The sequence below is a fragment of the Hermetia illucens genome, chromosome 1, assembly GCF_905115235.1.
Source record: "Hermetia illucens chromosome 1, iHerIll2.2.curated.20191125, whole genome shotgun sequence".
Taxonomy (NCBI): domain Eukaryota; kingdom Metazoa; phylum Arthropoda; class Insecta; order Diptera; family Stratiomyidae; genus Hermetia; species Hermetia illucens.
In genome coordinates, this window is record NC_051849.1 from 217,461,266 (window position 1) to 217,477,051 (window position 15,786).

At 45.3% G+C, this 15,786-nt stretch overlaps 1 protein-coding gene and 1 long non-coding RNA gene across 3 annotated transcripts in view; one reads left to right on the plus strand and one right to left on the minus strand.

Moving 5' to 3' along the window:
* Positions 1-15,786, plus strand: part of LOC119647212 (protein decapentaplegic) — a 178,706-nt gene that overhangs the window by 110,317 nt on the left and 52,603 nt on the right. The gene's annotated exons all lie outside the window — the stretch shown is intronic.
* LOC119647213 overlaps positions 8,801-15,786 on the minus strand; it is an 84,613-nt gene continuing 77,627 nt past the window's right edge. For both annotated transcript variants that reach the window (XR_005248814.1, XR_005248815.1), the window contains exon 2: positions 8,801-9,107. This is a non-coding gene — a long non-coding RNA (uncharacterized LOC119647213). The remainder of the gene's footprint in view (positions 9,108-15,786) is intronic.

The following is a 15,786-nucleotide window of genomic DNA, read 5'->3' on the forward strand; positions in this document are numbered from 1 at the left end:
ATATCTGTGGCACCTGCGCATAGTGGGCTAAGTTCGAAAATTGCGATTTTAGGAAAACTTAATTGAATATTTGAGACTTTTTCCAAAATATTGTGGGGCTTAAATTCTTGCTAGTACATTTCTATTTCTGTTGGTAATATTGAAATATCGTTCCAAAAAATCTGGTCTTGGCCTGCCTTAATAACGAACTCCAGACTTCCCGGTTTTGCGCCGTGGTTCACCAATTCTTGTTCTTCTTTTTCTTCACCCTTTGTCCAGTTCACAGGCGGGGTCCGCTCGTCGTGACCGGCTTCGCCATTTGGCTCTATCGAATGCCTGATCTGGGTGCAATCTCGAGGCTTTCAAATCCCCATCCAGCGTATCAAGCCACCGTTGTTTAGGTCTGCCTTTTGGTCGTTTACCATCGACTTCGATGTTCAGACCAATCTTTGCAAGTGAATTCTCGTTTGCACGAATTGCGTGACCATACCATCGAAGACGCCTCTCTCGCAACTTTTCCACTATCGGTGCAACCCCATAACGATCGCGGATATCCTCATTTCGGATGTGATCCAAACGTGTGACGCCACTAGTCCAACGTAGCATCTTCGTCTCCATTACCGCAAGACGCCGTTCATTGTCTTTAATAGTCGGCCAACACTCAGAACCATAGAGAGCGACCGGACGGACGACATTGCGGTAAATTTTGGATTTGAGACGTTCGTTGATACGTCGATCACAAAGAACACCAGTTGTGGAACGCCACTTCATCCAGGTTGCGTTAATGCGTGAAGCAATTTCATAACGCAGTTGACCATTGGCTGATAGCGTTGACCCGAGGTATTTAAATCGCTCAGTTGTGGGCAGATCATTACCACTGACAGTGATTGTGCCTGTTTCTAGGGATGATTCCTTTGAAAGAGGCGAAAATTCGATATCCCTAAAAGCTGTCTGGCGTCCTGGCCTATACCATCGCTCCATTTTAGGCAGGGTCTGCCTCGTCTTCTTTTTTTACCATAGATAGTGCCCTTATAGACTCTCCGGGTGAGATCATCCTCATCCATAGGGATTAAGTGACCCGTCCATCGTAACCCATTGATCCGGATTTTATCCACAACATAGATTTCGCCATTGTGTAGGCTACGGAATCGTCCATCCTCATGTAGGGGGGCAAAAATTCTTCGGAGGATTCTTCTCTCGAACGCGGCCAAGACGTTTCGAGCGGAATAGTTTTTGTAAACTGGAATAGGCACTGTTGGCTGACAACAACCGTGCATAGTGCCCTTTGCATTATCTTTTTTTCTATTAACTAAAACTGTTTTTAAAAGGGACAAAAAATTATAAAAGCTGGAACTCTCCACAATAAATTTCTTTTTCTTTCCAGTGTCCCGCGTTTTATTGAGCTTAATCATGAAGATATTCAACAGGACCTTTGAAAAATTTTTTTCTTCTCAATTAATGCATGGGAGGTGTCGCACTCCATGTGCGTATGGCCAGAATTACAAACCTGGGATTTATCTGTTTTTTTTTATGATGATGCCAAAGCTCAGAGGATGCGCTTTGATGCTTTAAAGCTATAGCACAGCCTTGGCGACCAGGAAGGAAGTTAGGGGCTGAAATGCGAAAGGGGTTGAGCGTGAAGGAAGTGGCGACGCCCTCCTTGCCAACACATTCGTATAGTTCAAGATAAGAAGGATTCGTGGTGTTTCACGGTGCACTGATCCTTAGGATATGGAGATGGGAGCGGCTACTTAGCCGGGTGTTTTGTTTGGGAGAGGCTCTACAAGGGATAAGACCCGATATTTCCTGGTAGCAGTGACCGTTAAAATAACGATAGAGGAGAGAAAGACATCCAACATTTCGTCTGTAGTCAAGGGGCTCAATTTGCGAAATGTGAAATCACCTCCCCTCCACCTTGCCGTGGGTCTCAACAAGCACGTTTCAAAGTTATTCTTATCAATCTTACACTAACACGGCATCGCTCAGGATGTAACGCAGCGCTCATAAAATATTTATGGTTCTACGAGAAAATTCGTGATTTTTTTCGAAACGTTATGATGTTGGAAGTATCAAAAGAGAAAGGGTTGAAAGCAACCCTGAAAAACATGAGGGCTGATAGGACTCTCATCTTCGCAGAGACGGTTGAAGAACACGGAGTTATTTTCGCTCTCATAAGAGAGAAAGGGCTGCACGCCACCACCAGCATCCCACCGGCCTTGAGGACTAAGTCCCTAGTCATTCGCGGTTTACACAGGGAGACAAATCCGGCGGACATATTGCAGGAGCTCAACGAGGAGTACCCCCAATTGAAATTGAAAAGCGTGGCCAACTTAATCACGCTTCTGCACAGTCAGAACCCGGCGCTCCCGATGAAATCGCAATCGGAACTGTTTGTAGCAACATTCCAGCCCTGCCAAGAGCTCAGTGAATTATATAAAGTGAAATATATGCTTCACCAAATGATTTCGCTTGAGAAAGTCAAGCCAATTCAAAAAGTGCAGTGCTGCAACTGCCAGAATTTCGGGCACATCGACCTCAATTGTTCCATTGTGCACAGCTGCGTGAAGTGAACAAAAACACATATGCCTGGGGAATGCCCTACACCCTCGGCGGAGACGCCACACTGCTGCAATTGCGGCCAGACCGAACATCCCGCCAACTACCGCGGATACCCGGCATTCAAAAATATGGTTGTCAAAAGGGAAGCTGGCAGAGCAAAAAAGAATGCGGAAAGGGTAAGGAACAAACAAACGGTGACACAGATGTCACAAAGCTTGCTCGACCAGACGTATCGTACGCCCAAGCAGCTAGGAATACTCTTCCTAGAACTGCAGTACCTCAAGCTCCACAAGGCGACAAACTGGCCTTCAGGAATTAGGTCGAAAGTCTTGCTTCAGCCCAGAAAAACGTACAGCGGCAGTTTGCCGCAATTCAACTAATAATGAATCTATGGAGTTAAGAATTGTCACCTTAAACTCCGCGTCCCAGATCTTACACGTCAGACACTCATCTAAACCGTAGACATAATGTCAATTTCACCGAATACAGCACTTTTCGGCATAACAACAACACAGGCGCTGCCCTTCTAGTAAAAAAAGACTACCATTTTGAAGAAGTCGTCATCGGGGAATTGCAAATCTGGAAGATTTTGGTAGTTTTCGGCTATATTATATGCAATTCCCGAAGCGAGCAACTGGGCCATGACTTAAAGGTCTTGGACGATCTCCAGTTAAAATCCAAATACCTTATCTTCGGTGACGACTTTAACTCACGGCATAACTCCTGGGGCTATAAGGTAGAAAATTCAAATGGAAAAACCCTGTACAAATGGATCCACGGCCCTTTCACGCCAGTCAACCTTGACCTGATCTTGCCGGATTCCCCGACAAGATCCGCTAGTCAATCCATCATTGACTTTTCCCTGCTGTCTGACGAAGCCAAGCAAAGTTTTCAGGTAACTTCCTGTATAACTTTGCCAGGCATGTCCGACCATTTTGCAGTTGAACTCAAACAGGTCGCAACTTCTCAACTGCAAAAGCTAGTTAAGGTAACCATCGGATCATTCGCCTACACTGACTGGAACAAATTCAAGTCAGATTTAGCACCAATGCTGAACTTGAAGAAACTTGCTACAGGCTAGCGGGGAAAAATAAGTCCCGCAATTTCGTTCTTACCAGGAACAGGGAACCAATCTGCGGAGACGCCAGAAAGGCGCAAGTTCTTGCGAAATCATTTGAGTCTCAGCTCAATACTCGTCCGCCTCAAAATAATCCGGCCATAGTGCCGATGGTTGAAACAACTATCGCCGACTTCGTCTCTAGGCATTCAAAAAAGCTAATGAAATTTTCCCAAACGAACTCTTCTGTAAAACCAACGGATTCGCAACATTTCCTGAGTTTATTACAACTCACCGCTTTGACCTCAAGCCTAAACGGTGAAAAGTCAGCGGGACCTTACGCCATTCAGCAACTTCCCCGAGTCTTCTTCTTTTTACTTGCAGTATTTAATAACTGCATAAAGATTGGCTACTATCTCACCACCTGGAAAGAAAGTAGCTAAAATTATTGTGATCCGCAAAAAAGGCGCCTCTAGTGAGCCTAACAACTTTAGACCTTCCTCATTATTGTCCAATCATGAGGCAAACTCTTTGAGAGAGCATGGACAATCGGGCTAGTCCAATATTGGAGTGTCAGAGAGATTATATCCAACCACCAGTTCGGGTTCCGCAGCAAACACGGAATACAACATGCACTTAGCTACCTTCACGACACTGTCATAGCAAGACTTAACGTCAATAATAAACCGACCGTACCAGGTGCATTCGACTTAGAAAAGGCCTTTGACTCCATTTTGGTAAACGGACTAATCTATAAGCTAATACATCATGAGTTCCCAATTCCGATAATTAGAATTGCACTAGGCTTCTTCGAAGATTGGTATTCCTACGTCAGCGTGGGAAATGAATTCTCCGATCTCTTGTCGGTAATATCGGGAGTACCGCAAGGATGCATTTCTGGACCCACCTTTTACAATATCTTCACGACTGAGGTCCCAACTCGCGAGTCCGGCTGATGATACTCTCATCTTCTCTTCAAGCCTCCACCCCAACAGGGCAGCCAAAGCGGTAGAGAAATATGTGAAAGACCTCTCCAAATATTACCTCCAATGGGGCCTTGAAATTAATGAGACCAAAATGCAATTCTGCACCTTTCGGAGGAAATCTAGATACCTAGGTTCTAGAGCAATCCACATGAAAGCTAAACGCTTAAAAATGAAGAGCGGAAACACTATAATGAGCAATTCCCAGACCATAAAGTACTTAGAAGTTAAGCTTCACGAACTACTTAAGTTCAAACCACACCTTAAGCTCGCTATCGGTAAGGCACGCGGTGCACTCAGTAGGATCTACTTTCTCCTTCGAAAGAAGGTAGAATTCAGCGCGAAGGCCAAACTCACTCTCTTCAAGACCCTGATCAGATCCATTATCTGCTATAGAGCGCCCACGTGGATCACTGGCTCCATCCGAACCATCTCCAAATGTGCGGCATTTTAAGGCACTGCACTAGTCTTTCATATAATTGGAAGACCAAAAAGGTTGGGAGAAACACCGAAGTGTATCGGCACGCCAAAGTAAAATCTCTTCGAGAATTCGTTCTCAACTTGGTGGAACGGTCTGATACGAAGGTGTATAGTATCTGGTTCTACTGGAACTAGGCAAATTAAGATCATCATCATCAACGGCGCAACAACCAGTATCCGGTCTAGGCCTGCGTTAATAAGGAACTCCAGACATCCCGGTTTTGCGCCGAGGTCCACAAATTCGATATTAATAAAAGCTGCCTGGCGTCCTGACCTACGCCATCGCTCCATCTTAAGCAGGGTCTGCCTCGTCTTCTTTTTCTACCATAGATATTGCCCTTATAGACTTTCCGGGTGGGATCATCTTCATCCATACGGATTAAGTTACCCCCGCCCACGGTAACCAATTGAGCCGGATTTTACCCACAACCTGACGGTCATGGTATCACTCATAGATTTCGTCATTGTGTAGGCTATAGAATCGTCCATCCTCATGTAGGGGGCCCAAAATTCTTCGGAGGATTCTTCTCTCGAACGCGGCCAAGAGTTCGCAATTTTTCTTGCTAAGAACCCAAGTTTCCGAGGAATACATGAGGACTGGCAAGATCATAGTCGTGTACAGTAAGAGCTTTGACCCTATGGTGAGACGTTTCGAGCGGAACAGTTTTTGTAAGTTGAAATAGGCTCTGTTGGCTGACAACAACCGTGCGCGGATTTCATCATCGTAGTTGTTATCGGTTGTGATTTTCGACCTTAGATAGGAGAAATTGTCAACGGTCTCAAAGTTGTATATTCCTATCCTTATTCTTCCTGTTTGACCAGTGCGGTTTGATGTTGTTGGACTTAAAGAGGATCGTACCTCTTGCATTTTCCTCAGCATCACGGATCACTTTCTCGAGGGCCAGGTTAAAGAGGACACATGATAGAGCATCCCCTTGTCGTAGACCGTTGTTGATGTCGAATGGTCTTGAGAGTGATCCTGCTGCTTTTATCTGGCTTCGTACATTGGTCAGGGTCAGCCTAGTCAGTCTTATTAGTTTCGTCGGGATACCGAATTCTCTCATGACCGTGTACAGTTTTAGCCTGCCTATGCTATCATAGGCGGCTTTAAAGTCGATGAATAGATGATGCAACTGTTGTCCATATTCCAACAGTTTTTCCATCGCCACAGAGAGAAAATCTGATCTGTTGCTGATTTGCCTGGAGTGAAGCCTCTTTGGCATGGGCCAATGATGTTGTGGGCGTTATCCGGATAAGTCTTTGCGCGTGCCCGCGTTCTTTGAGGATGCAACATTACTCGGTATGCGGAATTCTTCCGTTCTGTTGCTAGCTTACACTCATCGTCAAACCAGCCGTTCCGACTCCTTTTGCGGCTGGGGCCAAGTATATTTGTGGCCGTATTAATGATAACGTTCTTCAGGTGGTTGTGAAGACTTGTTGGTGCTTCATCTCCAGGACTTCTGTTGACTGGGGTTATTGCGGTATCCATTTCCCTCTTATAGGTGTCGCGGAGGGTTGTGTTGTGGATGGCTTCAGTGTTAACTCTCACCTGATTGTCAGAGGTCAGAGATAGTGATTCGAGTCTATATTGGCCCCCGTATATGTTTTGACATTCATCAAGGCTGAGAGGTGGCGGCGTTCGATCAACACGTGGTCGATTTGGTTGAAAGTGGTCCCGTCTGAAGAGGCCCATGTATGATTGTGGACCGTTTTCCGCGCAAACCAGGTACTTCCAACAACCATTTCGTGTGACCCTTCTGATTGAATAATCCGCAGTCCGTTATCATTGGTATCCTTATGTAAGCTATGCGAGCCAACGTATCACCTGAATACAGGCTCCTTCCCTGCTTGACTGTTGAAATCTCCAAGTATGATTTTGATGTCATACTTGGGACAGGCTTCGAGGGTCTGCTTAACTGCCTCGTAGAAGGTATCCTTCTCCGACTCTGCAGTCTCCTCTGTAGGGGTGTGAACGTTAATGAGGCTTATATTTCTAAACTTGCCTCGCAAGCGCAGAGTGCATAGCCGTTCGCTTATGTTTTCAAAGCCGATAACAGCAGGTTTCATTTTTTGGCTGACTAAGAAACCTACTCCTATCACATGGTTTACTGGATGGCCGCTATAACATATGGTGTAGTGGCTCTTCTCCAGGAAACCGGTCCTGTATCTCCTGTAACGCTGTTACATCAGCCCTATATTGGGACAGGGTATCGGCCAGCTGTTCATCAGCTTCATCTCTGTATAGGGAGCGCACGTTCCATGAGAAAATGCGCAAATTGTTAATCCGCTGTCGTTGTCGGGTTCGTCGTTGTATAATCCGTCCAGTCCGAGGCTCCTTTCGTGGCTTCGTAACAAGTTGTTTTCCGTGTAGGGTTGTCAGCCCTACCCAACCCCCAACCTGGAGGACCAGTTGGTGCAGTTTGTCCCGTTTTTAGGCGCGGGAGACTCGGCTTCATCCTTCTCCGTCTGCAGCTTTTCGTTAAGAAAGAGCTCACAGCAGTCACCACGTGGAGGTGGAGATAGGGTTTGGTAGTAGAACTGTTGGTGTTGGTTCGTCAGGCATTTCCCAGGTTTTATGCTTCATCGTGGGTACCAATCCACGTTTCGCCCTGGGACCTATACTACCCTTTGACTACCGCACATCAAGATAGGTAATCAAAAAAATAGATGCGATTTTCAGATACACAAATTTTGACTCAGCTTCTGGAATAGTGTATGTATACATAGAATGATAAACGTATCTACTTGGCGAGAATTAAGATAATTTTCAATCTGATAGGTTCAATTAACACTTTCAATTCAAATCTTCACGAAACAATGAAGCATTCCCAAATGGGAGTTCCTCTAAGTGCTTCCCCAGAAATGATTCAATTGGCCCCATAGGGGCATTTCAGAATATGCATCCAAGCCCCAAGAAGTCTCGTCCATCCAAGATTCTACGCATTCAGCCATGGTTCTTACACAATTCTATGGCGTCCAATCTGTTTTTCTTGATTCAATCTTTCCATTTACCTCTTATCTTTTTCGTAGGTGATTTATTTCGAATTAGATTCGCTTTGTAGCCGACGTGGTTGGATGTGGCTCGCACAAGCATCCCAAACAGATCATCGAATGTATATAAACGACATGGGGGAGAAGCATAGGGTTAACTACATCCAAACATTTCTTCATACATAAAGGATTTGGAAACCCCTCCTGCATCATCCATTCTGGACCAATCGCAGTCGCATTCTTTATGGTTTCCACACTGAATCTTATGTTTTTCTTATTCAGGGATTTTCTTAGAAGTTTGTATGCCATTAGTGCAAAGAGAGATCGACAGACAGTGCCTTTTCAGAGTAGCTCCGTCATTTTGACTTTCTGATGGGAGCTGGCATGCATTCACTTGTGCCCTCCATATTTACGAGCGTGCACAATGGCAGACTCTTGGAGCAACGATAAAGAATGCTATTTGAATATGCGCGATAAAATGATGGATATTAATAATTTTCTGCTCAGCTCCAGGCACGACTTGTGTTTACGACCGGTTGATCTTGGAATTCTATTTGCGAGATGCTGATTGAGCAAATTGCTCCGAGAACAAATGAACTCATCTATTTATAATTCAGTTCTGAGTACAATTGATTAATTTAGCATTTGAAGAACGGAGCAACTAAAAATAGCAAAGATGTAAACAGCCAATACTGAGAAATCTAGAACAATCCGGAACATTCGCCACCATTGCATAATTAATACCAATCAATTGTTTTTCACAAAGTTATTTTTAATTTTAAAAAATCACACCCCATCAAACTTACTCTAAACAAATTAATTCTAAGTAAAATTATCCAAAGGATAATCTAAGCCTGCTCTACCATTCTAAGATAAACTTAAACTTCTTCTTATCCTATGATATCTTATGTACAGATATGCTAAAAAGACAACAATTAGTAATTAGGATCAGTTGCAGCTTAACTGGACCATTGAACTGCCACCCAAGCCTCACGCAAATCGCATTCGTATCTTATATTATTTCCTCGACAATCCTTTCTGATCTCACGTTCTCAATTCTGCAATAGATAAAAAAAGTTGGAATAATACTCTTATCGTTTTCAATTAATGAATTGAATTAATGGAGTGAAAAAAATGCACCCATAAACTATCTGATGCGCTTCATAAACTTCAAATGGAATTTACCAAACATCCAGCCCCGTTGGAGTGGTCACTAGAATCAATAAGCCTTCAAAATCTTTCTTAATGGAGGAAGCCGAATATCTAAATTTCTATGGAGAAAAACTAGATGCATCATTAACTACTGCAAATTGCTACGATTAGCCTATTCAGCTTTGGAGAATGGAGGTTGGACATCGAGTTCACAATTTCCCTTTAAAACTTAAAAGATTGCTTTCATAGATGTTGTTGATTGTATCTTTCGTTTTAAATGCGAACGAAATGCGATACATAATAAGCCACAGACCAACCTTCGGAGCCACAATACGCAGCTATCCTCATCTCCTTCGAATCTCAATCAACCTAGGTCTTCGTCGCCTCCGTTCACTGCCCTAACCAATCCCTCGACACACACGACTTTCTCCACATCAAGTCTCTCTGCACTTCTCAACCCCGTCCTCCGAGAAAACAATGGTCCTTAATTATCGGTGGAAACCTCAACGCCAGGCACCCGTCCTGGTTCAATGCACGGTCGAACCAGAACGGGGAACAGCTCCCTCGTTTCCTCACAACCTCCCATCCTACCATCAACCCAGCCCATTTCAGCCCGACCCTTCTATCCTTCGACAAAGGCTACTACCATTTCTATCTAGACCACTTCCTGATTAGCAGGAACTTTACAGTTATTTCCAACCCAAATACCTTTCCCTTCCTCGAAACAGTCCCTGGCATCAGTGACCATGATGCCATAATCCTAAACATCAAGCTCCCAGACAGAGTCATTCGTTCCACCCCGCCCTCAGTTCTCGACTACCAGCATGCAAACTGAAAACACATCAACCTGCCCCCCAAAGTTAAATTTCAACCACTCCCATACCCATCCAGGAAAATAGTGTCCAATGCATCGAAGCAATTCGGCAAGTATGTAACCAACTGATCCCATCCCTTAAAATACCGTAACCTCATTACCCTCCCTGATGATATCCTAAACAATATCAAATACAGAAAAACTCAGGGAGAGACTATTTAGAAATAGATACTCTCCGCAATCCTTTCACCTACTTTCCGAAATAATTCAACTCGACAGGTCCATCCGCGAAAAAGTTTTTACTGTCTACACCCAATATCTATCTCTACAACCGCCTTTCCGATACCGAACTGAACCCTGATACATATAGGGAACTTAGCAGAACCTGTCCGTATTTAGACAAATCTGTCCAACAAAACGCGATTCTACCCCAAAACATCCCCAACACAGAAAAGGTAAACATCCTCGCTGACCACTTCCTCCACCACTGCACCCTCCACTTCCGTGAACCACGTTTCGACAACGAGGTAAGCGGAAAAATCTCTCAACTCCTTTTCTTCCCTTCCCTCCACATCCCTCAACTTCACCAAATCCCTTCAGTCAAACACTCGCCGACCCAAGTCAGCGCGAGAATATCCTCCACGTCCACTTTGCCAGTCTAGACTCCGTTATGGCGTCCATCGCTTCCTCAAAAAATAAAAAATCGCTTGGACTTGACAAAATCTCCTCCATCCTCCTAAAAAAATGCGCTTCTAACATTGCTCCCATGATGGCCTCCATGATGAACCATTGCCTTATCAATGCCCACTTCCCAGCAGATTGGAAGAGTGCTCGGATGTTTTCTATCTCAAAAAAAAAAAAAACCAGAATCCTCTAAATCTCGATAGCTACAGGCCTATCTCGATCTTATCATCCTCCGCCAAGATCTACGAGCGGACCATAAAAGCAATCACTGACTAGCACTGTAACTCCAATCACTCAATCCTCGATTTTTAATTCGACAACCGACCCAAACACTCTGTTGAGCGTGCACTCATCGTGCTCAAATCCGACGTCCTTCTGGGTATCAACGGGAAGGCGCCGATCAGTGCCGGTCTTTTCGACATAAGGAAAGGTTTCTTGACGGGCGGGAATCCAAAATCCAGAACTTCTCTTCTCCCTATTCAGGCCCGGCTGACATACCCTAGAGATCAGCCCTCTCCTCTTTGTTCACCGCAGACCTACCCAAACCAACCCCGCATCCACACCCAATCTGAATGCTCCATACGCGGATGACCTCATCCTTGACACCTCCACCCGAAACATTCCGGCTGGTGAAAACCGCCTGAATTCCTATTTAGACGATCTTGAACGGTACTTCACCCGTTGAAAACTCTCCCTAAAGCCACAGAAATGCAAAATTATCATATTCGGCGGTAACGCGAAACGATCATATTCTGCAGTAACGCAAAGATGACGCCGAAAATAATGAGTGACATATCAGCCCTACTCCTCAAAATTAACGACGCCATATTCCCAACCGTAAATGAAGTCACCTACCTTATTCTACCCCCCACATATCACGAAGACATTAACCCATGCAACTGGTAACTTCAAATCCCTTTACCCAATACTGAAATACAACATCTCGACACCTTCGAAAGTCAAGCTGTTTTGCTATAAATAGCCTATCCGTCCCCTACCCGATCGACTCCGGCTCAACGAGCGCAGAATCCTACGCAACTATTCTAATACCTATAAAAACGAAGACCGTTCCAAATACATTTCCAACCAGATCTCCTACGACTCCAGCCAAACGCCCAGCATCGACGCCATCATGCCCTCAACTTACTCAATAAATGTCACATCCCCTTATCTCCCAGGCCATGCAGATCGGGATCGTCGAAGAGAATCTTCTACGAACTCATTTGTTCCCTCAAATCCTGGTATCTCTCTAGACAAGAAACCTCCTTTTCGACCCCAACCGTAGAGTAGTGTTCTACACCAGCAACTACTCCTCATCCCAATTTTCGAAACCCACCCACCTCCTTCCATCCTAGCTTTTTTTCCCAAACCCCTCCCGCATGCTCCCCATCCCAACCCACATCCTAGTTCCTGCCCCCGCCCGCCCGTTTTTATCTAAACTTCAACGAGTGGAGGTTTTTTCAACCCCATTTCGGTAGCGGATATCCTCATTTCGGATATTATCAAAACGTGCCACGCCACTAGTCCAATGCAACATCTTCATCTCCATTACCACAAGCCGCCGTTCATTGTCTTTTTTAGCAGGGCAACACTCAGATAGCGACAGAACGGACGACCTTGTGGTAAACTTTAGATTTGATACGTTTGTTGATACTTCATCCAGATTGCATTAATGCGTGAAGCAATTTCATAACGCAGTTTTCCATTGGCTGATAGCATCGACCTGAGATATTTAAATCACTCAGTTCTGGGCTGACATTGATTGTGCCTGCTTCATAGGGATCGGTCGTCAGAAATTCAAATTTATTCAGATTCAATCTGAGACCGTGTTGGATGAGGCGATCATTCCATTTCTAGGCAAGTTCCTTGACACCATTTTTGCTATAAGATGCTAGGAAAACGTCACCCGCATACTGCAGTGTATAAGGCGCTGGGCGTTGGATGTCCCGTGTGACAGGGAAGTGATGGGAGGGTGCTTCCTTGATGAACACCAACAGAGACACAAAGCGGTTTTGATCGTGGTAGAACAATTGAACCCAGCGCACAAGTTAAGATGAGATCGTGTGGCACACGGTCAAGCGCTTTCTCCAGCGCAGCGCGTATTGCGTCAGTAGTTCAGTAGTTCTTGACAAATCCGGCTTGATTCAGAGTTATTTTAACGATTTCGCGAATATGATTGTCAAGGATGCGTTCAAAAATCTCTGAATTTGAACATTCTGCTGGACTACTTTTCTTTTTCCATATTGATACTGTGGTACTTTGTTGCCAGTCAGAAAGTGTTCTATCTTCTTCGATTAAAGAATTCATTGAACCACGGTGTTGGCTTCCAGCTCTTCGCTTTCCAGAGCTCAGATGCGATATCGTCAGCTTCTATTGTTTCGCTTTCCCCTTATTGGTTTTATTGCTTGCTCGACTTCAGTTGCGCTGACAAGAAGGTCCTGGGGGTTTAACGTGAGTATCAACCGTGTAGGAAAAATCCCACGATCCCCCTCGGACACTGATTGATTTGGAGACCACAATCAGAGATCCGCCATGACTGGCAAAGCGGTACTGGTTTATACTGAGTGCAGGCTCACCATTCATACCAGTGGATGCAAGGTCTGTCAAACACCTCTGCTGCAACTAAGGCACAGCGGTACTGGTTTATACTGAGTGCAGGCTCACCATTTATACCAGTGAATGCAAGGGATATGCCACCCGGGTTGTACATCGCAACTCCACAGTTGAGTTCCAAGAAGCTCTGACCGCGATGTAGACATAAACAAAGCCACCATGAAACTCTCACAAGGGGGGCAAACGCAAGTAACCGGGTCTAGAGCACATCCGCCAGCAACTTTCCTGGAGCATATCCTCTTAGAGGACCATCCCGGTTCCCGTGGTACCAGATAGTCTTCGTTGAGGCTCCGTGGCAAGGGCCACATCAGATGAGTCCCTTGCAAATTCGGGTCTGATCGCCCTCCTCGAGTAGGTGAGAATACCTCTCCCCAACAGGTGAACTGTAATTAACTCGAAGCGGAGAACCGCAACGAAACCTTTCCACCACTCAACTACCGCTCTACGTCCAATACGGCACGAATCACGTCACAGACAACACTCATGCAAAACACACGGGACTGGTTCTGTCCACCACGGCCACTATGGCCATTCGGCCATCATACCACAGGTGAAGCAGCGGCAAGCAACTCCTCCTTCGTCGGAAGGCAGTACGCGCGTATTCATTAGCATATCGAAGTGTATCATTGCTAGCACTACTTAAAATCATAGATATCGTTCACCACGTGAACGCCCATATCATCTAGATTGCGGATGTTACAGTACGCTGGACAGACGCAGAGGACATGGAACAAATCATCCGAGTCTGCCCCACACAGAACGCAACTCTAATTGGAGGCAAAGTCCCACGAGAAGAGAAACTCATTCAAGCTACCATGCCCAGTCCACGACGGAATTTCCTCAGGCGGACACATTTCTGGCGTAATCATGTGACCCGACCTTTCCTACATTTGCTCCATCTAAGCTCCCACATGTTACACTCTCATCTAACAATCTTTTGACCACAAGCGGTCCTAGACCCTCTACCTGATCCACACTTGATAAATCTGTTTGCAGCAAAGGTACGCCCCTCCTGATCTTGTATGCCGTGGCATGCCGGACTACCTCCAGATCAAGAGGTGGAACACCCAACAGGACCTGCATGGCGTCGGTCGAGACTGTACGGCCCCCGCCCGTTGCCGTTACCGCAAAGTCATACAACATAGGGCAAAAGTACGTAGAACATGCAAGAAGAGTCCCACATATATGGATCCAACAACTCTTTTGCGTAGACCCCACTCACACCTCATCACGTGCCTCAACATACACACCAATTTAGTCAGCTCACAAACCGGTAGACTCAAGGACATACGCTCCGATATGTCAAACAAATTCTATTCGATTTAACCGATTTAAAGGGCGGACAACGTAGGCAGCGTTTCAGCATCATCACGACGGTTTTATCCGTTGAGACCGTGGCACCGACTTTTAGATACCACGCGTTTACGATGCACACTCAGCATCCCTCTGCTCAAGCTCAAGTCGATTGTTTCCCTCAATAAAAATGAGGAGATCATCCGCGTAGGCAACATATTCAGCTACGGTAGAAAGCTCATCCAACAGTTCATCCATCATCAGGTACCATATAAACCTGCGATAGACCCCTGTGGGCAGCCGCGCTCCATATTCACTCACACACGCTCGTTGACACCTTGGACGAATGCTTTCTTGCCATGAAAGTAGCTCTTCCACAGTCACACTCACACAGTTTTGACAATACGGACAACCAACTTAGGTAATCCAATGCACCTTTGAAATCTACAGAAATCCAAGGACGTACTTGCTATGACAATGGACAACAAAGTTCTTCATATACATTAAGGTGTCAAGTTGCGCTGACTGGTGGAACTGCTCCAAATGTCGGCAATGAGTGTGGAAGTTGAAATATTGTCGCCATCTATCCGTCGCAGCTCGACGACCGGTAAGCAAAGTACCGCTCTTGGTCATTAACACAACAGAATTGTTCGGTATCCTGTGTGTGCTCGAATGACAGCAATTGCTTTCCTTGTTTCCCGGATGGTATTCTTATAAATTTGCCAATTGGCGAGCGTTTTATCGTCGAGAAAGTTGTGGTAGAGGTATTTCTTTTGACGGACCTTTATTTCAACTACGTGGTTCAAAAGCTAAGTATCTCGGTAGATGTACCGTTTAACTGGTTTGGTGATACCGAGGATTGCAGGGGCCATTTTGTGGATCGTGGCATCAATTTGGTTCCACGATTCCACCACATTCGTAATGATTGGTAATCGCGTGAGATCATTTCTTCTTCTTTTTCTCTGACGAAATGTTGACTATTTAAGGCGCGCCGGCCTAGTGAGTTTCTCACGCTGTCTTATCGGTGGCTTGATTTGCAGGACGGCAATCAACGCCCGACGTTGAAGTCCGATGGTCTCATAGGGAACGGCTCTGTAATCAGTAACGGTGGTAAAATGTCGGCGTCTTATAAGAATATAGTCGATTTGCGTTTAATTATTCCCCGTATAAAATGTAAGAAG